A 25,202-nucleotide genomic window follows, 5' to 3' on the forward strand; every position below is an offset into this window, starting at 1 on the left:
TGAAGAAGCAGCAGCGTACTGTCATCGCTATGCTATACAGAGCAATAGACACATAATTAACTAATAGCACTATCCTTCCATTTCCCAGTCTGAGTGCTGCAGAGGATTACCAGAAGCTGATGTAAAGACACATTAAGGTACTAATTGTATAATTTTATATTTTCAATAAATATTTAAGTGGACTATTAGTATTTTTATATGGGATTTATTTAGCACCATCAGTTCGCGCAATTCTTTACAAAAAATATATATATATCAATCTAAGATTCATCCGACATTTATGTATCCGAAGTATGCATCCTGCATCATTAGTGGGGTCAAATTAATGTCTGTTTTCGACTGCAGTGATGGGAAAATTTAAAGGGGCAAGAAGAAAAAATGTTCTCGGTCAACTATTTTTTGGGCAGTGTATGTGGTTATTGCTCAGAAATTACATTCATTTTAAAATGAATGTTAAAAGCAAAAGACAATTTTCAAATGACTTTTGTCCATTTATGGAATGTTCAAAGAATTTTCATACGAATGTTCTAAGAACATTCTCGTCCAAAAATCTATACATGTTTGGCCAGCATTACTGAGAGCAGAAATGCATAACTCAAGTCAAAAGCTTGCGCTTGGATAGCTGGCAAACAACAGTACACTAGCTATGTTTAACAGGGCTTTCTTGAGCTAATTGGGTGCAGAAATGAGACATCACTTCAGATTTCTAACAGCTGTAAGTACATGTAAGCCTAAAGCTGCCAAATGTGAGGCAGCATCTAAGATTTACCAGGGTTATACATACATAGTGGTCTATAGAGCTGCTGGAATGTATGCAGTACCATGCCCAACTGTCTGGAAAGCTGTCCAACAACAAGCTTTTACTCTGAGGACTGAGTTTGTACTTACAGTAAGTGCAGAGGTAAGGAAGACGCCTTTGCAAACTTTTCACACATGGATCCACCTCCACTTTAATAATAATCTTTCTTCATAGGGTGAAATATCTTAAAAAACAAGATATTTATCAAAGTCTAATCCCTTCTCATAATCCTCTTTTCTATTGTATTAAAACTGAGTAAAGAGATTGATGGACATCATAGTTATTTAATTTGTCCTCAAAAAGTCATTTTTTGCACAACTCATTTAGTCAGCTGCTTTCATTAAAGAGGGTCTTCACCCTAGAGCATGGGTGTCCAACCTTTTGGCTTCTCTGGGCCACATTGAGTGTAGAGAACTTTTCTCGGGCCGCATATAAAATATATACTATAGTTAAGGTATATAAGTAATAAAACGCTGCTGCTCCCTTCCAGCGCTGCCCCGTGCCCCCCCCCAGCACTAATTTAACACTAGTGGATGATCCCCTCCGAGGCAGCCTCTGCCTAAAGTTAGTTGGAAACCTCTGTGGCCGTGCCCCCGACTTGACTTCCTTCCTCCCCAGCAAAAAAGAAAAAACAATTGTCAGGGGGCAGTGGGCCGCATTGCCTGTGGTTCGGGGCCGCATGCAGCCCCCGGGCCGCAGGTTGGACATGCCTGCCCTAGAGAGAAAAATTCAAATACTGTAGCTGCTAACTTTTAATAAAAGGACATTAACCTTTCTGGGATCCAGCACAGTCCTCACTCAGGCCAGTTCTTTGAGTCCCTGGGTAATATTAACAGCATAATCCTCAGGGCTGGATTTACCATTAGGCACAGTAGTTCTCTGCCCATAGACAGCTCTGGAAAAAAGGTTGCTTTTCCTTGAATAGTTTTGGCCACAATGTTTCTCCAATAATCGTAACAAATACAGTCATATCACATGAGTGTATTTGTCACATTCAGTCAGGTAAGGACCAGTAAAACAAATAATATCCTGCATAAAAGAGGTGATCCCAGCAGAAGACTATTACTTAGGGTGACCAAAGACATTATTTCTTATGACCTTAGGTAGATCTACATCCGACCTCCTACCTTGGAGGCGACCATCTTGTCTTGTCTTATAAAAATGTTAGTTGCCTGACTGTCATGCTGAATTGAAGGCTATTCCAAATCACTGTCCCTAAACCAAATATAAAGAGAGATCTGACATTTCTGATTTGCACACATTTTCCAAATCAGTTTGTGGGCTGGGTGCAGCATGGTGTGTTGGGTAGTGGGCACACACAGTCCAAATTTGGCAATAGCAATATAGCGTAGACAAGTTCAAAAACTACAAACAGGCTCAGCGGAGCATGCCCGTCCTGAGTCACCCACAAACTGTACAGCAGTGGAAATATGGGTCAGGAGACTTAGCGATGCCGACAGCGCCTGCCACAACGAGCAGAATATAGCCTGGCCTGTCCACACTGGGGAGGCTTCATGGAAGAGGTAGACAAAATCCATGTGCTGACTCTACTTCTCCAGAACCTTCCCATACTTCTAAGCACTGTCACTGACAGATGGGGAACCTGTCCCTATGATAGACACTCGCATAAAGGGTGCCAAGTCACATGGGGCACCAGAATCCAGTTGGATAGCTGCTTCCCTGGGACCAAGGAAACCATAGAGCAGGAGTCTCCAAATTATGTCCCTCCAGTTGTTCAGGAACTACAATTCCCATCATGCCTAGTCATGTCTGTGAATGTCAGAGATTTACAAAGCCTCATGGGATGTGTAGTTCCGCAACAGCTGGAGGGCCATAGTTTGGAGATCCCTGCCATAGAGGAAACAAATACTGTGCCTCTCAACTTCCTCCCCAATTTGCATTGCCACTATGGTCAAGTGCCACTTGCATTGGGGAATATGGACTGCACCTGCCTACAAGTTACACAGAAAGTATTGGAGCTAAAGGCAGCCAGTCAACTAGCATCTTCAGAAAGAAGAATCATTGCCATTTCCTTAAGGATCTCAATATCCAAATTAAAGGAATGCTCACAAATTGTAAAAATGTTGATTATGTAATTGAGTAGGTGAGCAAGAAAGGTGAGCAAAAACGCAAAAAGTAAATATATACATTTTGTTTTCCTATTCTGAGCCTATAGATTCAATTTAGAAACAGCAGCATACAAGGAATTGTTTTATAATACACCCTTTCTCATTTATTGTAAGAATAGGTTCCTGTGTAGTCTTTATCACAGCGTTTTTCTTTCCTTTTATTTCTCCTTGATGGCTCTTCCTTTTTTTTTTTGTAAACTATTACTGTTGTTTTGGCTGTTTCCATCAAACATTACTAGTTTTTAAATAAGTTGTATTTTTCATGATGGATAGTGACCCTTTTCCTTCTTGTTTGTTAGTATGATGTGAAATGTAGTACAGGAGTGTTTGAGAAACGTACTATTTTTTTAAAAAAGTATATGTAAAAAAGAAAGTCTTAGTAAAATGTAAAAGAAAAGTGTTTGCAGAGGGCACTAATTAATATAGAAAAACATTCTTCATCTGATCTGACAATGCAGGAAGAGACAAATGTGGGGCTTCCTTACGCCTAGCTAACAGGATATTAATAAGGTGTTAGAGGTCTGAAGCAGTGTTGGGCATGTTACTTAAAAAAAGTAATTAGTTATACTTCTCACAAAGAGTAACTGAGTTAGTAACTGAGTTACATCATTACAAAAGTAACTAATTACCAGGGAAAATAACTATTGCATTACTTTAAAAAAAAAATAAAAAATAAATCAAATATGTCAAAAAAAAATTGGATGCCCCCAATATTAAATAAGGTAAATTAATTAAATGGATACTAAATAGAAGCAATTATTATTATAAAACATTGTACACTAATCTACACTTTTTTAATGTTGCTGCAGGACAATGAGACACCTATCACATTTATTATTTTAAAGAGGTTGTAAACTCATTAATTTTTTTTTTCCAACCTGAAAGAGAAACACATAATGAGCTAGTATGCATAGCATACTAGCTCATTATGAAATACTTACCTTAGAACGAGCCCCCATCGTGACGCCCGCTTACCTGTATGACGGGCGACATGTTCAGTTGCCCGTCTTCCGGGAGGAGCCGACGGTCACGGCACGGGGCTCTGAAGGAACGGCACCAGCGGCCGTTCCTTCAGAGTGCATGCGCCAGTGATGTTTAAGGTAAATATCTCCTAAACGGTACATGTTTAGGAGATATTTACAGTACCTATAGGTAAACCTTATCATAGGCTTACCTATAGGTAAAAGTTGCAGAGGAGTGTTTACTTCCTCTTTAAATATGATCATTACTATAGTGGAGCAATAAAACACAATAGATGGTTTAGAACTTTTAATATTTATTGCACAGACCACAACTGGCCAACAAACAAGTCTAACAATAAATTATGCTTCTTCAGAACTGTACCAAAAATAAGTAAATAAAAAAAAATATATAAATACACTCTTTGTTGTGCAAAATAAAAATATAAAACCATCACACAACTTCACAACTGGTAGACATACTGTAGCCTACTTTAAGAATTTTAAAATAATACTGAACAATGTACCAAAAATAAAGAATAATAATGAATATATACACTCTTTGTAGTGAAAATTAAAAATATGAAACTGATATATGTAAACAGGTAATGAAAATATTTATTACCTGTTTACATATATCAGTTTCATATTTTTAATTTACACTACAAAGGGCTCTTTCACACGGCCGCTGCGCTTGTCCGCAAATCATCCTATTTTTTTGCGGATGATTTGCGGACATAATGTAAGTCTATGGCATTGCGGATGTCAGCGGAATACCATCCGCTGACATCCGATTTTCTTCCTTTCAGTTCTGTTCCGTTTTTTTTGGAACGGAAAAGAACCCTATTTTTCCTCCGTGTAAAAAACGCAAAGGAAGGAAAATCGGATGTCAGCGGTGTCTTCCGCTGACATCCGCAATGTCCATAGACTTACATTATGTCCGCATATCATCCGCAAACGGATGGGATGACATGCGGACACAAAAAAAAAAGTCACGCAGCGGAGCTTTCACACGGAGCGGCCGTGTGAAAGAGCCCAAAGAGTGTATATTTTTATTATTATTTCTTACTGAAAAAAATGAAGAAATAAAAAAAAAACCCGGGTGGAAATCCCCTCTGCCTCTATTCAAATCATTGTCATTATTTGCCACATAAATCCAACTTTAGCTCCTAAACATTCATTCATTCATCAATCAATCAATACACTCCTTCCTAACACTCATCCATGCATTCATTCATCCACCAATAGCATCCTTCCATTCTCCCCATCCATCCAAGCTATCCATCCTAAGTATTGAACCAGTGGTTGTATCTCAAAACCAGAAGCTTCTCAAACTTGTGGTCAGAGAGCCTATTCCTCTTTGGATTGATAACAAGTTTCCCCAGACTAAAGAGTCTCTCTACTGGGGCACAGGACAGAGTGGCTGCATTATATCTGAGTGAAATTTTCTTTATCAGTGCAAATCCGTTTAGAGAGTCTATCTCTTGTGCTCCTGATTTTAAATAATCTGTGACTTGAATTTCACCAGTAGAAGTGGCATCCTCTTCCTCAAATCAAAAGAACTCATCCTCTTTGGCTGGTTCTCTGCTAAGGCGGCGTGTTGATGTGCTGGTAGTGGTACTTGCTTCCTGGTCTTGGTCTAGGACAAGTTTCCGGCACTCTGCCAGCAGACTTGCCTTGGCCTTGTCCTTCCTGATCTGTGTCCAAAGCCAACGTAGTTTGAACTTGGGAAGGGTCACAGCAGCCAAGACATCCTCGCTTTCCAGCACCTCTGCAAATCTTGTTTTGATTGCCTGAAAAGATAAGAATGCAAAGAACATATTATTTTATTTATTTTATTTCAGGTACTTATATAGCACTGTCAATTTATGTAGCTCTTTGCATATACAGTATCTTACAAAAGTGAGTACATCCCTCACATTTTTGTGAAGATTTTATTACATATTTTTATGTGACAACACTGAAGAAAAGGACACTTTGCTACAATGTAAAGTAGTGAGTGTACAGCTTGTATAACAATGTAAATTCGCTGTCCCCTCAAAATAACTCAACACACAGCCATTAATGTCTACACCGCTGGCAACAAAAGTGAGTACACCCCTAAGTGAAAATGTCCAAATTGGGCCTAATTAGCCATTTTCCCTCCCCGGTGTCATGTGACTCATTAGTGTTACAAGGTCTCAAGTGTGAATGAGGAGCAGGTGTGTTAAATTTGGTATTATCACTCTCACTCTCTCATGCTGGTCACTGGAAGTTCAACATGGCACCTCATGGCAAAGAACGCTCTGAGGATCTGAAATAAAGAATTGCTGCTCTATATAAAGATGGCCTAGGCTAGTGATGGTGAACCTTGGCACCCCAGATGTTTTGGAGCTACATTTCCCATGATGCTCATGCACTCTGCAGTGTAGTTAAGCATCAAGGGAAATGTAGTTCCAAAACATATGGGGTGCCAAGGTTGACCCTCACTGGCCTAGGCTATAAGAAGATTGCCAAGACCCTAAAACTGAGCTGCAGCACGGTGGCCAAGACCATACAGCAGTTTAACAGGACAGGTTCCACTCAGAACAGGCCTCGCCATGGTTGACCAAAGCAGTTGAGTGCACGTGCTCAGCATCATATCCAAAGGTTGTCTTTGGGAAATAGACGTATGAGTGCTGCCAGCATTGCTGCAGAGGTTGAAGGGGTGGGGGGGTCAGCCTGTCAGTGCTCAGACCATACGCCGCACCATGCATCAAATTGGTCTGCATGGCTGTTGTCCCCGAAGGAAGCCTTTTCTAACATTGATTCATACACATGCTAGGGCCAATTTAGACAGGAGCCAACCAACCTACCAGCATTTCTTTGGAGTTTGGGGTAAATAAATCAAATGCAATTCTTGGGTGACTGGTTAAAGATATTTAAATAAATTAAAGCCCTTACCATGATAACTGCCTCTGGAAGGTCAACTCGGATTTTCAGGCCACTCTTCAGTTCCAAGGTCTTGAAAACCAATGTCTCCAGTGTGGGTAGGAGTGTACCATGGAAACAGTTGTCTTCTCCCTGAAGAATGTCTAAGGCTACTGTAAGTGGCCTCATGACAGTACAGTACTCCCTGATGAACTGATGTTCTCATTCTATAAAAGGCTGTCATCCCAAACTTGGACGAGATGTTGTTCAGCTCACCTCCAGGAATCTCACAGATCTGAGCCAGGGCATCATAAAATGTATTCCATCTTGTACTGCCAGGGACCAGCAGCTTCTTTGAAATGATGTCATCCCCGGTGTCTGCAGCTACCGTTGAACGACTAGCCATGTTCCATAAGCCTGTACATTTGTGTTAGCGCTTTTGTATATAGCTTTTGTTTGTGGTTTTGACATTAACCACTTGTTAACATCCGTACAAAACTAGGTGAAACAAGGTTTAAAGTATGGGGGTTGAGGGTAAATGCCAGCGCTATGGAGTTTTCAGTATGTTGATAGTGGTAGTTTTTAGGAATGGTGATGAGCTGCTGCCAACCTGCCACTGAGGCAGTATGTAATGGGAAAGTGCAGAGTTGTTGGTGCTAGGCGCTATCACCGAAAAATGTGTGCTGTGCGTTTTTAAACATAAAGGATAAAATGTGTACTGTGTGTTTTAAAACCTTGTGTTTTAAACCTGTGCTATGCGTTTTAAAACATATGCTGTGCGTTTAAAACATGTGCCGTGCGTTTTAAAACCAACCCATTTTAAAAGCAATCCATCTTAAAACCAATGCAATGTTAGCACTAAAATCATACCATCATAAAAGTGCATATAGTGCATACAATGAAACCATATAGTGTCACCACGTGGTTAATACAAAGTGTTTTGGTGCTTGTTGTGAGCCAGTGTATCAAGTGTACAGGAAGATACTTATACAGTATGATAATAGCAACCCGTGGATCCCCACTGGGTGTAATTGCTTACCGCACTCCTTGTCTTGTTTGGCTCAGTTCCCCTCATTTGCTGCAACAAAAAATAGCCTCCATTGCGTAGTATAGCATGTGTGAGATGAAAGCAGGTGTAATATCCACTCACATAGTAGGAGTTCACTCTCAGCGTGCAGGGTCCGCTGGGCTGTACCACTTCCGCGTTCCACCGGTCTGAACCACCGCTACTGGAAGTGACGTACTGACGCAATAAGCCACGCCCTACGTGTTTCGTCACTATGACGTCATCTGGAGCGTTTAAAGTATGCGCAGCACACCTCTGATGTGGTGGCAAAATAATCACAATTTCACCACCATCATCATCACCACTGTTTTGCATTACATCATTAAAGTCGGAAAAAGTCACCTCCTCCTCATCATCCTCAGTGTCCTCCTCCTCGACTGGTATCTTTTAAAGGCCTTGACGAAATTGGAGTCATTTTCCGTGACAGTTGATGTCATTTTATGGGATGAGTGAATGTTGTCAAGCTCAATTGCAATAATGTAATGAGTCTGGCGACCCTTGAATCTTCTGCATGCTAGTGCTGCTTTCCCTCGCTTCCTGCTGTTTGGATTTATCCAATGCGTGGTTACGCCAAGATAGCTTTTATTATGTACTGTCCAAATATTGGCTGTTGTAGAAATATATTCTACATGTTCAAAGGTCTTTTTGAGTTTGGCATTCATTCTGGCATACTCTGCATCTACGTACTTTGAAAAAGTATTTTTGCATGGCGGGCCTACCCTCTGTCTCGCGGCTATTTTCGCAGTCCTTGTCCGGAAAGAATCTGACTCAACTGTCGACAATAGCAGCATCTGCTTAATTATGTATCTATAAATTATTTTGTTAAATTCTGTCTGAGTTATAAGAGTTTGCGGTGGTGAAAAATCAAGTTACATTTGCTTTGATGCTGTGGCTCCATCTCCTCCTTTGATAGTGGAGCTCACGTTATCAGCTGCGTTCTTGGCCACTAGTTTTGTGGTGGCATGTGACGATGTGAGGTGCTTCATTAGATTTGAATTACTTGCCACCAACGTGGAGAGACTTTTACCCCCTGTGCATAAGTTGTACGTTACATAAACATTCTTGCCTTTCACCTCAACGAGGGAAAAGTAGTGCTTATACTTTCAGTTTGCGAAAGCTACCTTCGAACTCGTTGGATTTGCCATCGCTCTGACTCCTGGTCGTCGATGTGTGAGACTGTGTCTGTGCGTGTGTATGAACTGAACAGTAGCACCAAAAATTATCTCAAAGGACTTGTAATAATAATGGTTCAGTACAGGTGCTGGGGTTGATACAGCTTCCATAAGAGCGTTTTTTTTTAAGACCATAAAAAGTTGGTTCACACCATGACATGGGTACATAGCCATAGCCTTGATATGCACTCTGATCGTGAGATGGAATGAAGAACCTGCTGTAGGTTGTGAGGCCAAAATAGAGGCAATCCCGCAGCTCTCTCATTTGCCAATATGATATGGCCTGATGGATGGCTGTGGGAGGGAGGGTATGGTGGAATGAAGCACCTGCTGTAGGTTGTGAGGCCCAATTGAGTCAATCCAGCGGCTGTCTCATTTCCCAATATGGCCTCATTGATGGCTGGGGGAGGGAGGGTATGGTGGAATGAAGCACCTGCTGTATGTTGTGAGGCCAAATTTACGCAATTCAGGCGGCAGTCTTATTTGCCAATATGGCCTGATGGCTGTGGGAGGGTCTAGTGCACAGGTGTCAAACACAAGGCCCGCGGGCAGAATGCGGCCCCCCAGGCCATTTTATGTGGCCCTCGCACCTCTCATGCAGCTGTGGCATCCCCCTTGTCTCTGCCCCCACCTTGAGAGGACAGAACTCCTTTGCCAGATCCTGCACTCCTCTGTGCAGCTGCAGAAAGGCTCATCTTTGGCCACCCCCCCCACTACTTCGCAGTCCGCAGCAGAGAGTTCAGAACTCCTCCTGCAGATCCTGCACCTCTCTGTGTAGCCGCAACACCACCTTGCCTCTGCCCCCCCTGGTCACAGCATTTAGCACAATCTGGAAGCTGACTCCAGCCCTCTGGTTCTCCTCCAGACCCTGCACTTCTTCCCAGATCCACCCGCATCTTCTTACTTGCAGCAGAACAAGGTACATTGTGATGTAAGGAAGAGTGGGTGTGGGTGACTCTTGACTTCTGATGGTGGGGGGGGGGGGGTTCTTGACATCCCATGTAAGGGGGCATGGGGTGCTCTGGACATCTAATCCTACAGATATAACCGGCCCTTTGAGGGCAGCCATAATGCTGATGCGGCCCGACATGAAATTGAGTTTGACACCCCTGGTCTAGTGGCTCTTGGTGAACCCAGAACAGCCTCCAGAAGCGCTGTATGCCAGGACCGAGGAGCAAACAGCGGAAGGCCGAGAACCTGGAAATAACGTCACCAGCGGATGTTGTTCTCGACAGAGGGGGATCATAGAGATGCGTTTATATGCATTGATGGTACATAGTTTTCTACTGCCCTCTAGTGGTAGACGAGAGCTCTTTACTAAAGACAACCTATACGAGTCAGTAACGCCACATTTTATACGGTAATGGTAACAGCATTGTAACAGGGAAAACAGTAATTCATTTGATTACTCATTACTGAGAAAAGTAACGCCGTTAGTAACACCGTTATTCCCATCACTGGTCTGGAGAGAATTAATCCAAAATAAATATTATTTTAATGATTTATGTACATTTCAAAATACATGTTTTGGACAGTGCCATAATGCTCCAATGGTGTTTGTTTTTTTTTTTTATATAGAAGGTTATACAGAATTTATTCAGTTTGTAATTTTTGAAAAGCTTCTAAAAATAATAGAGAAGAGAAATAAAGATTTATATTTAACTAGACTTTAAGCCCGTTAAATTAACGGGCGCTAGAACATATGTGGTCAAACATTTGTAAAAACAGACTTGTTCCAGTAAGGCGTACTTTGCTACTAAAGTCAGTTTGCTTATAAATGTCCCTTTAATAGCGTGTCTATGTTCTGCGATTTTTTTTTTTTTTTTACAGTAATGCACCTACAGTCGCAGATTTCATTCAGGCGTGTTTTACGTCTGCAGTCTTTCATTTTGCAAATGTCCCGTTTAAAACGTGTCTTTACTTTCCATTTTTTTTTGTAAGGTTTCGCAAGCACACTCGCAGATTTTCTGTAGGTGTACTTTGCTACTAAAGTCAGTTTGCTTATAAATGTCCCTTTAATAGCGTGTCTATGTTCTGCAGTCAGAGTCCCCTTTAATAATGTGGTCAGAGTCCCCTTTAATGTGCCCCGATAAGAGCTGTGTTTGTGTTCTCTAATCAGACAATATTCTCATATATAATATACAAACACACACACACACATATATATATTGTGACAGGAAGTCAGGTAAATCTGGGAATGTAGTCACTGAGAGGAGACACATTCCCACCTGCTTTGAAAGTTCACTGATACTATAGGGTGTTGGCTGCAGAGAGAGCCAGCAGGAAGTTGAAAACCATTCAGCTGTTCAGAATGAGGAGATCAAGGACTCTATAATTTGTCCAGAGAAAATCTATTGAGTGCTGCCTCCTGTCGCTGTGTGAGCTGGGAAGAGGAGGACAGACATACGTGTGCCTCCCAACGCCGTGTGGGCATGGGAGAAGGACTGTTGCCGCCTGTCGCCGTGTGGGCTGGGAGAGGGGGACAGTCGGATGTGTGCCTCCCGACAAGCTGGTGAGCATGGGAGAAGACCCCCTACAGCGATGTGAAGCTAAGGAGGGTAACCACGAGTGAAGACGTCTCAAAGGTGAGAAGACAAAGTGTTCCATGTGAAGAGTGTGAAGAGTAAAGGGACCTGTTAAATGAACTGTGTTCAATGTGAAGGATCTGAAGAGTAAAGGATCCTGTTATAAATGAACATGTGCTGTGTGAAAGAAAACAAAGGGACATGTTCAATGGACAATGTTTGTGCTGTGTGAAAAGCAAACAAATGGACATTTGAGTGTCTGCTGTAGGATCAGCAGTGTCGGCCCAACAGTAGGTTGGGAAGACTTCTTAGGTAGGTTCCAGCGTGAGAAGGTAGCCGCCCACAGAGGCAAGGATTTATTTTGTCTTTTATTTTATTTTGGCTGTTTTGACGCTTGCAATTATGTGAAGTAAATTGCATGAATAAATCAGTCTTGTTTTCAACCTCTGCTCGGCTATCTCTCTGTGAAAACGCACCCCCAAAGGGGTCACCCATACGCCTACCAATGAGTAATCCCTCACATATGGTGGAGGTATGCAGTGGGCATAAGCAGAGATCCCTGCAAGGAAGTGCAAATGTTTGATGAACTTTATCTGGTGCATGAGATTGCACAATCTATGTGTGCAGGAGAGAAGATCCTGACAGAAAAAAAAAAAGTGTTTTAAAGAGACAGCGGTCTCAAAATTATTTGATGAACTTTGTTGTGTCTGGTGCAAGTGACTGCACAAACTGTGTGTGCAGGAAAAGAGATCTTGCAAGAGAGAGAGAAAAACTACATGTGTTAAAGAGACAGTGGTCTGAAAAATTTTTGCTGGACTGTGAAAAATTTGTTTGTGGAGTTATTGAAGATGGGGCGTTCAAAACGCCTGAAGAATGCAAAGATAGATGAAATGAGAGACCGGATTCTATGGATGGAGGGGATGTTGCCGTCTGAACCAGCCCCATCCATGCCTAAAGAGAGTCTACTAAAGAGGAAGGTTGTTGTCCCTAGCAACACTGATGAAACCGCTATGGAGACGCAGTGTGCTCAGATGAAAAGTAAACTCAAAATGGAGGAGATGTTGAAACATCTGATTATATCAAATGCAGCTCAACAGCAAGCAAATGCAGCTCAACAGCAGGCAAATGCGGATTTTCAGCAGAGCTTTGCAGCTCAACAAAAGGCTCATCAAGAGAGCATGGCAGGCTGGAAACAGAGACGCCAGCAGCCAATGGAGGCCATCGGTTTGGAGGAAACAGAGTATGTGTGCAGGGCTGAGTTGGATGCCTTGCAACGGAAAATGGAAGAAAAGGAACAAGCCTTGGAATTGCTTAAAATGGAGCATAGAAACTTGCAGGAAATGAATGAACTACTCAAGTCTCATGTGTTACAGTGGGAAGAATCCACTGCTCTTCTTTTGGTCGAGTTGCAAAAATGTCAAGACACTATAAAGGAGAAAGATACCATCCTCATGGAAAAGGAAATTGAAATTCAGACTTTGCAGAAGCAAAGTATGTGTGAAATGTTGGAGTTGCGTAATCAGCTGGAAAAAAGTCTTCAGTGTTTGGAAGTTACAAAAATAGACCTGCAGGAGTCGCAGGAACAGAATGTTGCTCTGAAAGCGACATTGTCTCTCAGCGACAACGAGAAAAGTGAAAGAGAGGCTAAATTACTGAGTACTGTGTATGAGCTCACCACTTTGAGCAATGTGGTAGATGAATTACGTGCAGACTGTGAAAGTTGGAAAGGTGAAGCCCAACGTTTCCAGCAGCAGTTAAAGGAGAAAGAAGCCTGTGTGGCAGAATTACAGTCTCATTCCCAGAAACTAGCCAATGAGGTGAAGGCTCTTATGCAGGGAAAAGGAGATTGTGAACATAAGAGGGAAAAAGTAGAGGCACAGCTTCTGGAATCGCAAGTCAAGGTGTCAGAAGGTGACCGATTGTGTGCTAAGCTGTCAGAGAAGGCAAACCGACTGCAGGTTGAGTTGGACAATGTTACAAATCAGCTTTCTCAAGCAGACAGAAAATCTAGAGAAATTGCGGAAGATTTTTCTATCTTGGAATCGCAGCTGCAAGACACGCAGGAACTCTTACAGGAAGAGAGGTGTCAAAGGCTGAGTTTTAGCACAAAGCTCAAACAAATGGAAGATGAGAAAAATGGCTTCCTGGAACAATTAAAAGAGGAGGCGGAAGCAAAGAAAAACCTATCAGAGCAAGTCGCAACATTGCAAGCTCAGATAGCGGATATGAAAAAACGCATGGAAGAAAGCGTTGGTTCATTACAGTGTGTTGAAGATGTGAAAAAGAAGTTTGTTCAGATGCTTGGTGAAGAGAAGACTGTGTCTGCAAAATATGCAGAAGAACGCGCACGTGCAGAAACGGAGGTGCGTGATAACGAGAGCAAAGCCCTGTTCTTGGCTCGCTCTTTGGAGGAAGCTCTAGAGTGTAAGGCTGAACTAGAAAGTGTTAAACAGCTGCGTACAGAAATGGAAGAATTGGTCAGCTCCAAGGATGATGTTGTGAAAAGCGTTCAGGAGCTAGAAAAGTCTAAGCGAGCCTTAGAACAGCAAGTAGAAGAGATGAAGATTCCGTTGCAGGAACTGGAAGAGGAATTCCAGGCAACAGAGGATCTGTCCCAAAGAGGGGATAGTGTGCCTGATGCAGTTTTTAAAAGGATCAGTGTTTTGGGGTCTGTCCTGAGTGAGCCTCAGAAATGTGACGACATGTGGCTTGAATCACCCCTTTGGAATAAACCGTTCCTTCAAAAACTTCAAGCATTGGAAAATGTATCATTAGAACTTCAGCAAACAAAGGAGCTGAGTAAGAAATGTGGTGATTTCTCAGTTCAGGCTGAAAACCTAGTGGAGAAAACTAAGGCTGTTGGTGAAAACGTGAAGCAAATGAATAAGTGCCTTTCAGGGAGTGTTTCCAAAATGGAACTGGTGAAAGACGGGTGGCAGAAGTTTGATCGTGATCTTGAGATGCATTCCATGTGGAATTCAGATAGAGAAAAAGAACTAGGTGACCTTGAGCGGTCAAATAGTTCAGCAGAAAGTGCATTGAAGAAACCTGTAAAAGAATGTGTTGCAGTTCCATGCTTCTTCACTGATGCAGAGAGGAGGTCTATAATGGATACCACCCAGATCGCTGGGTTCAACTGTGTTGTTGCCTTTAACCCCTATGTTGGTGTAAGGAAAGTTGATGATGTTCTGGTTGACTACTTCTGTGAAGAGTTTGGCAAGAAATATAAACTGAATATCAAATCAAATAGTAGGCCTTTACTGCGACTCGCTCAGGAGGGCGAAAAGTTTAAGAAGTTGATGAGTGCAAATGCTTCCGATCTGCCTATGAATATGAAATGTTTGGTGAATGATATTGATATCTCTGGGAAAAGGAACAGGGGTCACTTTGAAGAAATGTGTGACAGCCTGTTGTCTCAATTGGAAAATCCTCTGCACAGCATCTTAGAGCAAGCAAAGCTCAAGAAGGAAGATCATTCCCTTTTACAACAAAAAGTCAATGATTGTGTACAGATGTATGGAGAGGCAACTCAAGTCACAGAGATATTTGTCAAGAGTCCCTACTTGGAACAAAGCTTAGTGAAGCAAAGGTTCTCAAAGTTTTGTGGAAAACATTTATGGATTGCAGAGAGAGGCGTCTTAAGAATGTTGAAGACATTAAGACTAGCCCAATTGAGTTGCCTATGGATCACGGTCCTCCATGGTGGATTGGACAGACGGTTATGAGGGACAAGCTGTCTGACATTTATGAGAAAGCTGTCAATGAAGATGACAGAAACGAGAAGGAGCAAAATGATGCCAAAAATGCAGTTGAAGAATGTGTATATGAGATGAGAGACAAACTGTGTGGCATTTATGAGAAATCTGTCAATGAAGATGACAAAACAGTTTCATCCGGAAGCTTGAGGATAATAGGAGGCTTATCAGTGAGTCAGCAGTGCCTGACACATGCGTGCCTGGAAATATGTGTCCCAACCCTAGGGTTGAAACAAGAGGGGGGGGTATGTGACAGGAAGTCAGGTAAATCTGGGAATGTAGTCACTGAGAGGAGACACATTCCCACCTGCTTTGAAAGTTCACTGATACTATAGGGTGTTGGCTGCAGAGAGAGCCAGCAGGAAGTTGAAAACCATTCAGCTGTTCAGAATGAGGAGATCAAGGACTCTATAATTTGTCCAGAGAAAATCTATTGAGTGCTGCCTCCTGTCGCTGTGTGAGCTGGGAAGAGGAGGACAGACATACGTGTGCCTCCCAACGCCGTGTGGGCATGGGAGAAGGACTGTTGCCGCCTGTCGCCGTGTGGGCTGGGAGAGGGGGACAGTCGGATGTGTGCCTCCCGACAAGCTGGTGAGCATGGGAGAAGACCCCCTACAGCGATGTGAAGCTAAGGAGGGTAACCACGAGTGAAGACGTCTCAAAGGTGAGAAGACAAAGTGTTCCATGTGAAGAGTGTGAAGAGTAAAGGGACCTGTTAAATGAACTGTGTTCAATGTGAAGGATCTGAAGAGTAAAGGATCCTGTTATAAATGAACATGTGCTGTGTGAAAGAAAACAAAGGGACATGTTCAATGGACAATGTTTGTGCTGTGTGAAAAGCAAACAAATGGACATTTGAGTGTCTGCTGTAGGATCAGCAGTGTCGGCCCAACAGTAGGTTGGGAAGACTTCTTAGGTAGGTTCCAGCGTGAGAAGGTAGCCGCCCACAGAGGCAAGGATTTATTTTGTCTTTTATTTTATTTTGGCTGTTTTGACGCTTGCAATTATGTGAAGTAAATTGCATGAATAAATCAGTCTTGTTTTCAACCTCTGCTCGGCTATCTCTCTGTGAAAACGCACCCCCAAAGGGGTCACCCATACGCCTACCAATGAGTAATCCCTCACAATATATATATATATATTTATTTTTTTTTTTAATTCTTCCATTTACATATAAAAATATATATATATATATATAATTGTTTTTTAATATTTAGACCAGGACTTCCCAAACTGTGGGTCGCCACCCACAGTTTGGGAAGTCCTGTTTTAAGGCATAGATCATTTGTGTATTCTGATTTATATTTATACAGATTTATATCCCATCTAGAAACAGTTTTTTTTTTAATATACTTTATTTTTATGAAAAATATATCAAAACAAATACTTAATCTGAGTACATTATAGCCTGTACTTCTATACGCCGTATAACAATACAGTCCAATCATAAAACACAGTAAAAAAATGTCAGCTTCACAGAAAAATGAGACGCCTCCTACTCTCTCTCTCTACTTATCTGCTATGTAACCCCGATGGTGTACACAGAGCCTATGTGTGCTGCTGAGCAGATAACTTCTACTGTCTGATTGGTAGGTGGGAGTGGTTTATGCAAATTATCCACAGAACTGCAGAGCTGATCATATGCTGAAGTGCCATGCTGTATTTATTCTTTTCTAATATATATATATATATATATATATATATATATATATATTGTACAGAATGAAATGTAAAGTCTTTAATATATATGTGCATTATGAAGTACATTGAATACAACACTTAAATGGCTTTTATTGTTCATAACAGAATTCATCACCGTAAGGTGAAAAGGCAGTTGTTATGGGGCCACCCACACAGATGTGGCTGTGGGTTGCAACCCACAGTTTGGGAAGTCCTGCTCTAACTGACTAAAGTAGGGCGGGGCGAAGTCTCTGTGCTCCAAGTCCCCAATGGCTTTCCGTGGGGCACATGCGCAGTAGCGCAATCCCACGGATACGGGGACTGGACTTTATTAATATAGATGAGTATTCTACTTGCCTTTCTGCATACACAAGCCAAAGGTCTTTTTAGGATGAACCCTAACCTCTTTATGACCAGAGATCAAGCATCCTAGATGTCCAAACAAAATTCAGCAGCATCGTTCTGCATTGGTTAACCTCACCAATTACTATTTTGCCTCATTTTCACAATTCTTTTTTAAGAACATAAAACACTTGTATTTGGTACATTTTTGTAATAAACACTCCATCTGTTTTTATCTGTTTATCAAGGACAAAAAGGTGAATACCGGTATTTTTGGTTATTTAGCAGAACTTTCAACTTTTTAAAATCATTTTTTATGTATTGTAATTATTTCTAACACTGTTCTTATCTGTATGTGCTCAGCAAATGTTTTGAAAAAGAAACACAATGCCATTTGCGTGCAGGAGAAATTTGATTGTAAACCAACCCCCAGACACGATAAACATGTTAAGTTGGGGATCACAATAAATGTTTTCTGGAAAAAGAGAGAGATTAGGGTGCTCTGGTGGGGGTGGATGACCAGTCCTGAGTAGTGGTGAAGAGATGGCACTTTAGGTAGCACTTACAGTATCTCACAAAAGTGAGTACACCCCTCACATTTTTGTAAACATTTTATTATATCTTTTCATATGACAACACTGAAGAAATGACACTTTGCTACAATGTAAAGTAGTTAGTGTACAGCTTGTATAACAGTGTAAATTTGCATGTGCATGCAACTTCTTTGGTCGACCATGGCGAGACCTGTTCTGAGCGGAACCTGTCCTGTTAACCTCCTGCCGTCCGCGCTACAGCCTATATACGGCTGCAGCGCGGACTCGAATTTTCGGGAGGCCGTTTTTAAATGGCCTCCCAGTGACACGCCCCCCGCGTGCTCCCTTGGACACAGCCGATCACAGATCGTGGTGAATGGCCAATCACAGCGGCCATTCACCACGTGATCAAGCCGTCCAATGAGAGATGATCTCATATGTAAACATATGAGATCATCTCTCATCGCCGGCGCTCCTTCCTCACACAGAGCCTGCGTGTGAGGAAGGAGGGAGAGCTGCACAGCGCCGGGGACACAGAAAAAAGTAATCAGGGCACCGATCACCAGTGCCCTGATTACCAGAGGTACACCAAACACACCTTCAATGCCCACAGTGCCCACCATCAGTGCCCCCCATCAGTGCACACAATCAGTGCCCATAGTGCTGCAAGTCAGTGCCATCAGTGCCTGCTCATCTAGGCACTGATGAGCACTGACTGGCAGCACTATGGGCACTGAGTGTGGGCACTGATGGTGCTGCTCATCAGTGCCGCCCATCAGTGCTCATCAGTGCCACCCGCCAGTGCCCATCAGTGCCACCCGCCAGTGCCCATCAGTGCCGCCCGCCAGTGCCCATCAGTGCCGCCCGCCAGTGCCCATCAGTGCTGCCCGTCAGTGCCACCTCTCAGTGACCGTCAGTGCCACCTCTCAGTGCCCAGCAGTGCCACCTCTCAGTGCCCAGCAGTGCCGCCTATCAGTGCTCATCAGTGCCGCCTATCAGTGCTCATCAGTGCGGCATATTAGTACCTCCTCATCAGTGCCACCTCATCAGTGCCCATAAGTACCACCTCATCAGTGCCCATCAGTGCAGCCTATCAGTGCCCATCAGTGCCGCCTCATCAGCGCACATCAGCGAAGGAGAAAAATGTATTTATTTTCAAAATTTACTCGCAAAAAATAAGAAAAACTTTTTTTTTTTCAAAATTTTCTGTCTTTTTTCTTTATTTTTTTATAAAAAATAAAAAACCCAGAGATGATTAAATGCCACCAAAAGAAAGCTCTATTTGTGTGAAAAAAATGATAAAAATTTTATATGGGTACAGTGTAGCATGACCGCGCAATTGTCATTCAAAGCGTGCGAGCACTGAAAGCTAAAAATTGGTCTGGATGGGAAGGGTGTTTAAGTGCACAGAAGGCAAGTAGTTAAACCGCTGTATGGTCTTGGCCACCATGCTGCAGCTCAATTTCAGGGTCTTGGCAATCTTCGTATAGCCTAGACACCATCTTTATGTAGAGCAACAATTCTTTTTTCAGATCCTTAGAGAGTTCTTTTCCATGAGGTGCCATGTTGAACTTTCAGTGACCAGTATGAGAGAGTGAGCGTGATAACACCACATTTAACACACCTGCTCCCCATTCACACCCGAGACCTTGTAACACTAACGAGTCACATGACACCAGAGAGGGAAAATGGCTAATTGGACATTGTCACTTAGGGGTGTACTCACTTTTGTTGCCAGCGGGTTAGACATTATTGGCTGTGTGTTGAGTTATTTTGAGGGGACAGCAAATTTACACTGTTATACAAGCTGTACACTCACTACTTTATATTGTAGCAAAGTGTCATTTCTTTAGTGTTGTCACATGAAAAGATATAATAAAATATTTACAAAAATGTGAGGGGTGTACTCACTTTTGTGAGATACTGTATATATTTATGCACTGAAACACTTTGTGGGAAAACATTCTGAAAGACTTGAATTAAACAGCTCTCTAATAAATGATAATGGAAATCCTTCCTCTTCACTGAGTGCGGTCTCTTATGGGAAAGCTACACTTTTAAATTCAGCTATGCTGCATTTCCCACCTGCAGAAAACGTCTCTTAAAATAGGCTAATTGTGATTAGCTCAAGAAGGTGGTGCAACAAAGTTGTTAAACAGAATTAATACTGCAGGTTTTAGTTTTGTCAAATGTAGTTCCAGCTAAGAATCATTTACTTACCAAAGTAAATGGCAATTCTGCTCTAGGAAATAAATGTCCATTAAACTGTGTTTGTGGTCAGTGTTGGCAGGAAGGAAACTTCTTCCAAAATATTGTGAGGCCTATTGTGCTTAGGTTGGGTGAGTGAAATGTACAGTCATATAGATATTATATAGCATCCTTTAGCACTGTGACTTTAAAAATGACCATTGCAGACAAAATATTTTGCATGCTATGAATCCACATACGCATCTTTATATTTTTAGTATAAAAACAGATTATTAAAATGAGTTTCTCACAATGTAGCTATATATTAACCTTATCATGATAAGGTTCATTGTCATGACCCTGCATGGAATTCAGATGTTTAACTCTTGGTTTTCCAGGGCTGAAATGGGAAGTGGGTCTCTTCTTTAGCCAAAAAATTGCTCCCATAGCCTATTTAAATCTCTTCCAATTTGTGATTAACACTGCTTATGTAGTTGGCCCCAGGAAGCATGCTTTCCATGCCACTGATTCTAAGATTTCTAGGTCCACAATTTTTTGTAACTCATGACTGACCTAGGGTAACTGTTCGACAATTCCTTAGCTGCTAGCTGTTTGTATTGTATCCATCTTTGCACTGATCTGGTACACTGATCTCAATACTGTCTAATCAAAAAACTTGTTCTAAATGCTCCAACCTTCGTTTTTCTTTGATCACAAACCCAAACCTCCGGCACCATATTCTGACAGTAAATAACCTTGGCTTTGCTTTATCCTGCCTGAATATAACTTACAAAGATTCCTGCACTGGGTTCATTCCAGTTGCACTGTCATGAAAAGTTTCATAATAGAGGAGTTATAACCTACGTTCCCAGATATGGGGTACTGTGTATTTTAACCACTTTAGCCCCGGAGGATTTTCCTGCTCAACGTCTAGGCCACTTTTTGCAACTTGGCACTGTGAGACTTTAACTGACAATTGCGCGGTCATGCAACGCCATACCCAAACGAAATTTACGTCCTTTCTTTCCCACAAACAGAGCGTTCTTTTAGTGGTATTTGATCACCTCTGCGCTTTTCATTTTTTGCAATTTATTAAAAAAATAGCAAAAATTTTGTGAAATAATTGACATTTTCTACTTTGACAGTTTAAAAATATCCAATATATTCAATTTTTGTCATATATTTAGCCAAAATGTATTTAGTTACATGTCTTTGACAAAATAATTCTCAATGAGCATATTTTTAACTGCTTAAAGACCGGAAGATTTTACCCCATTCCTGACCAGGCTATATTTTGCGATTCGGCACTGCGTTGTTTAACGGACAATTGCGCGACGATGTACCCAAATTAAATTTATGTCCTTTTTTTCCCCCACAAATAGAGATTTCTTTTCATGGTATTTGATCACATGTGCGATTTAAAATTTTTGAAAAAAGAGCAACAATTAAAAAAAAAAAAACTATATTTTTTACATTCTGATGTATAACATTCCCAAATAAAAAATGTATAAATCAAAATTTTTTAACATTTTAGGCCAATTTGTTTTCTGCTACATATTTTTTGGTAAAAAAAATCATAATAAGCATATTTTGATTGGTTTGCGCAAACGTTATTGCATTTACTACCTACGGGAAAGATTTGTCATTTTTATTGTTTATTTTTTTTTTACTAGTAATGGCGGCGATCTGCCATTTTTTTTGTGGGACTGCGACATTGCGACGGACAGATCACACCCCTAACTGACATTTTTGACACTTTTGGGGGTACCAGTGACATTAATACAGCAATCAGTGCTATAAATATGCACTGTTACTGCAATAATAACACTGGCAGGGAAGGGGCTAACACTGTTGGTGATCATGGGGTTAAATGTATGCCTCATGCTTACTGACATGTGTGGGGGGAGGGGATTGTGTGACACAGACACAGATCGGAGGTTCAGCTATGCTGAATCCTGTAATCTGTCACTGTTTGCCACAGAGGAGATCCGCCCGCTTTGTTTACACAAGCGGGCTGATTTCCTCACTCGATCCCCGACGATCACCACCGCTCCTCCCCTGGCCCAACTCCCGCTGTGTCTGAATACAGCCGGAGCGAGCCTCCGGCGGTGCGCGGGCGCCGCCGAGAGAGTGGAGGCTCTGGGTCTACGTCGCCAGACCTTAACGGGCCACTTTGCCGCAGTACTGTATATGTGAGCAGTCGGCAAGTGGTTAAATACACTATGCCATTTATATAAGCACCTATAATAGTGGCCTCTAAATAAATAGCTGTATATAAACTGTTTAGAAGTGAGACCCAGAGTCTGTATGACTTTGACCTATTGACAAGGTTTTTTCTCAGAGAATAGGTGCAGGAACTCCCTCTTTCTTAGTCAATTCTTGTCTCCGCCCCTACCCACCTCAGAGCACCATTTCCTGATTCATCCCACCCCTTTTAGAGAATAGAGAGCCAAGTATAATTTTGTGGTACTAAGTAAGTTGTATGGAATTTGTTAATGATAACAAGAAAAGCAAAAAATAGATCTCCTGCAGCCAATAGCAATAGACCCCGCCCCCCCCCTCAGTAACATTAGATTTCCCCCCAGCAACAATGGACTTTGAGCAGCAACAACATATCTCCCAGCAGCAAGATTTAATAGATCCCTTCCTCAACAGCAGAACCCTTCCAGCAACAACTGACCCCCCAGCAACATAAGTACACCCCCCTTAGCAAACAGCAACAACAGATCTCCCCAGCAACAATAGATTACCATGCAAAAAAGATCCCCTCCAGCAACAACAGAATTCCAGCAGCCAGCATCAATAGACTGTCAGGAAGGGCTTGCAAGCATTCAATCGATTCCATCCAAAGATGTTGGCCCAGTTGGGCAGCCAAAGACTGCCCATTGGGAGGGGGCAATGTCTGGAAGGGCTTGCCATCAGGCAAGATGGCTCCCTCAGATAGCTTCCTGTTTTTTGAGCTGCACTTAAAATGGGTGCATGGGTGCATGGGCACATCCACGTACATGCAGGCGTACCAGTGTGCGCCGGAATGCAAATAGATGTGAGAGTGCATTCCGTGACAGATGATGGCACCAAATAGGCTATTTTAACTGCGTCAGTGCCGAGGATGAGTGCTTTCTTGTCTACAGGGTTTCCGTGATTGTCCTGTTCTGTTGCATCTGTTCCAGTTTTTGACCCAGCTTGTTCTGACTACTCCTGCTCTCCACCTGCATTGACCCCGGCTTGTAATTTGACTCGTCTCCCATCTCCGCATCTGTACCTGATCTGACTGCACATGTATGACCTGCCTTGTCTGACCCTGTCTGTGTTCCAGTCCTCACGGAACTACCCAGCTGCAAGCATCTGTCCATTAGCCACTGGGTCCTGCTCTTCTGCTTACTACATCCTAGTTCTGGCCTGTTCCAGTTCACAGAGCATCTGCTGTCCTCTGGCATAACATTCTACCAAAAGCTCAGCAGCTAGCAAGACCACGACACTCGTGTGACTCTGCACTCTTGCCCTACCTGTCTACTCCATCAATGGCCCCGAGTCAGAGGTGTAAGAGAGGTCTTCCTCTGCATATCAGGCTCTTCTACCAGGTTCATGACATAGACCCTCCAGCACCCCTTGCCATTACATACAGTACATTCGGTAATGGAGGTGCCTGAACTGCATTCCCCCACATTCCCGCTGAAAAAAAGCCCTGCTTATTCATATAGGGACCATCCAATAGAGCAGGGGTCTTCAAACTATGGCCCTCCAGTTGTTCAGGAACTACAATTCCCATCATGCCTAGTCATGTTGGTGAATGTCAGAGTTTTACAATGCCTCATGGGATGTGTAGTTCAGCAACAGCTGGAGGGCCTTAGTTTGAGGATCCCTGCAATAGAGGGTAATGTAGCCAGTATTGTGAGGATGTAGAACAGCTTATGTCTCAGCCACTTAGCAGGATTGCCAACTCATCTTTCCAGTGACTGACACATATGAATTATACAGGTTATGTAGCTGATTAAATAAAGTAAAGACACTTACTTAATTTAATTATTCATGGAGCTTGTATAGTTTTGATGTGCCAATAACTAAAAAGATAAGTTGGATCCCTACTATGTGTTTTTTTACAAAGCAAAGAGACCCTTGGTTGAAAAGAAGTGATAACCTTCTTTTAGAATATGAGCTGCAGTCCTAAATTTCCTTAGTCAAATAAATAAAATACATACAGTAAATACCATATCTTGTTTAACTTTAATCCATCCTGTTCTATTTATTAACTTATATCCAAGGAAATATGTTTAAGAGTGCTAACAGCTGTTACGTCTACAACAAAAATTGTTAAATACCATAACAGTTTTCTTTGATCTGTGTCCTTGAACTGTGTGTATTTGTATAGTTATGAGTTTCATAGCCTCAGTTAGAAGCATCTAGTACCTGTTTTTATTCTTTAGCTTGAAAGGAAAGCCGTACTGAAAGAAAGATAGAGGCTACCTCCTTCAATGCTAGTTGTTTGGCTTATCTGACTGCATGACTTTCTAAACCAGTAACCTGAAACAAATGTAAAAATAGATTTGCTGAAGATACAAGAGTACGTTTAAATGCACCACATCCCAGATATTGTAAATATTTTTTGGGAAAAACACATAATGGGACTTTTTAGGTCCGCATAGACAGAAAATTAGACATTGTATCTAAAAATAACTTTTTATTTCATATATCAAAAGTTTAAAAAGACACATGCTATTAAAACCAACATGATAAATGAATAGGGTCATTGTTCAAAGGTATCCGCTCAACATGTTTCACCACAACTGTGGCTTCTTCAGGAGCCTTAAAATGCCTTGTACATAGCATCACTACAAGGGAACAAAAAACATTGTAAGTTCATTATACAAATATACTGTCTAACGCAGTGCAACATATCTCCTTCAAATAGAGTTGTTGATCAGGTTGTTGATTTTGGCCTGTGGAATGTTGGTCTACTTCTCTTCAATGGCTGTGTGAAGTTGCTGGATATTGGCAGGACCTGGAACACGCTGTCGTCTATGCCACTCCAGAGCATCCCAAACATGCTCAATGGGTGACATGTCTGGTGAGTATGCTGGCCATGCAAGAACTGGGATGTTTTCAGCTTCCAGGAATTGTGTACAGATCCTTGCAACATGGGGCCATGCATTATCATGCTGCAACATG

The 25,202-nt window shown here is 42.0% G+C and overlaps 1 pseudogene across 1 annotated transcript; it reads right to left on the minus strand.

Moving 5' to 3' along the window:
• Window positions 1-5,173: 5,173 nt before the first annotated feature.
• Window positions 5,174-6,965, minus strand: LOC309550454 (annotated as a pseudogene). Its single transcript has 2 exons — window positions 6,810-6,965; window positions 5,174-5,680 (listed from the first exon to the last, which is right to left on the minus strand). The product of its transcript is annotated as an uncharacterized misc_RNA (transcript).
• Between the last annotated feature and the right edge of the window lie 18,237 nt (window positions 6,966-25,202).

The sequence above is a fragment of the Pelophylax lessonae genome, assembly GCF_965119305.1.
Source record: "Pelophylax lessonae genome assembly, chromosome: 3".
Taxonomy (NCBI): domain Eukaryota; kingdom Metazoa; phylum Chordata; class Amphibia; order Anura; family Ranidae; genus Pelophylax; species Pelophylax lessonae.